The sequence below is a fragment of the Coregonus clupeaformis genome, unplaced genomic scaffold (assembly GCF_020615455.1).
Source record: "Coregonus clupeaformis isolate EN_2021a unplaced genomic scaffold, ASM2061545v1 scaf1150, whole genome shotgun sequence".
Lineage (NCBI taxonomy): Eukaryota > Metazoa > Chordata > Actinopteri > Salmoniformes > Salmonidae > Coregonus > Coregonus clupeaformis.
This window is the reverse complement of record NW_025534604.1, coordinates 115,961-118,190: the sequence shown is the minus strand read 5'-3', so window position 1 is coordinate 118,190 and position 2,230 is coordinate 115,961.

Below are 2,230 nucleotides of genomic sequence, written 5' to 3'. Positions count from 1 at the left end.
ACTGGTGTGACTGATTATATTATTATTGATGGGTATTATTAATATTCTCTCTCTCTCTCTCTCTCTCTCTCTCTCTCTCTCTCTCTCTCTCTCTCTCTCTCTCTCTCTCTCTCTCCTCTTCTCTCTCTAAATTAATCAACACAACACATCTCTGCTGCTACTTGATGAGGTCACTAGGTGTTGTGTTAAGGCTGCTACAATATCACTGAGTTACACAGCTACTTTAGCTGTACTTTAGCTACAGCTTTTAAAATGTTCTAAAACAGCATTCAACATGAGGCAGACAGCTCTTACTTTTCTCCAGTGTGTCAGCAAGCTGCTTCTGGTTCATTTTCCTCAGGACGTGCAGTGTGATCTTCCAGAGCCCCCTCTCTGGCACTGCTCTCCTGCTTCTCATCTTCAGCATCCACCACTTCCTTATCCTGCTTCTGACTCTCAAAGCCTTCTGGGAGTTCTGGACTAAGAATCCTCTTGAACATCTTCCTCAGCTCGTTCTTCACAAATGTCATAATATTCTCTTCAAGCAACTGAAATAAATCAAGTAAATAAGTTAAGCAAGAGACTAAATGCTTTCTCATTAACATATTAATGAATGATTGACATATCAACTTTTTACTTTGAGGTAAAAACAAAAACAAATGTACATAACAGGACCACATACACTGAATATGGAGGCCAGGTCTGTTTGATGACTCTGGGAAGACTGATCACTGAGAATCTCTGACTCTGATCTCTCCTGTTGGTTTCTGTGGACAAAACATGAGTTACATTTCCTCATTCAGGAGTTGCACACACACACACACACACACACACACACACACACACACACACACACACACACACACACACACACACACACACACACACACACACACACACACACACACACACACACACACACACACACACAGGGAGGGGAATGTTGTGTTAGTTTAATATTGTTTCAGGACTATGAAAATGGAAAAAAGGATTAGCCTATGGATTATGAAAACAACAAAAATAAATGGTAAAATGGGAGAGGAGAAATGACTAGAGACAGTGTTGTTTAACTCACTGACCATGACCCATGAGTTCTTCTTACCTTTGTTCAGTAGGAAAGGCTCCCTCTCTCAAGGATATAGGATGACCCATAGACCAGTCACTCTTCATGGACACACAGCTGGGTACAGGGGAGGCTGGTCTCTCCTGCTTGATTGGACTTCAACACAACAGAGACAAACATTACATCTCTCATCTACTCTGAGCTCAGATGGGGAAACATAAGAGAGTTTCATTCTAAAAACGCAATTTTCAGAAATGTTGGTAAATTAGCTTATATTCTTTAAAGAAATTATGAAAGAGATTGGTGTTTTTTCACTATCTAATCATGGCATGGGAGAAATTGTTCAATGACAGACATGTATTTGTTTAAAATCCATCACTTGATGGTTTCATTTCAGAGACAAATAATGTGTTTCTTTTTGTAAAATGCTATATCTGCCTCACTCTCAGAGAAATCAGAAGTATTGCTAGGTTTTACACAGTAATAAATGTAACAAATAACTACATTTGTAATAAAGTACTGTACACATGTACAACATTCAATACAGAATATGAGATCTGTATGTAAAACATTTACATTTGATATTTTAGTCATTTAGCAGATGTTCTTATCCAGGACTGGTTTCCCAAAAGCATCTTAAGGCTAAGTTCATTGTTAGAATCTTCCTATTAGCATCATAGATGCTTTTTTGCCCTTCCGCATGACTTTATACACAGAAGATCTCAGTAAACATAGAATCACATGGTTTATCCGTCTCTTTGTGACCGCAGAGTTAAATTCAGAACAAAGTTGAGTACAAATAAAGTTGACAATGTCTTTGCAATTGATTCAAACAAGGACGTATACAAATTTGTTTCAAATGAAAACCGAGAGCTGACTGCATTAAAATATAAACAGTAGGCTATAGGCCTATTTCAATCATATTGAAATACATTTCATGTTCAATTAATAGAGTTTTATTTTTTGCTACTTGTAGACTACGGTCTGTAATTTGTCTCAATATATTTCATGATGTGTAGCCTAACATGTGAACAATGATGTGCCAAATCTGTGATTTAGAATTAGCCGCCTCAATATTTGCAGATGTAGGTGGTAAATCCTCTAGGAGCTGATCTGTCATCAGTATTGGGAAATAATTATAAGATAAGATTTGAATGGAGAAAACTGATCCGAGAGCAGCGCTCCCTT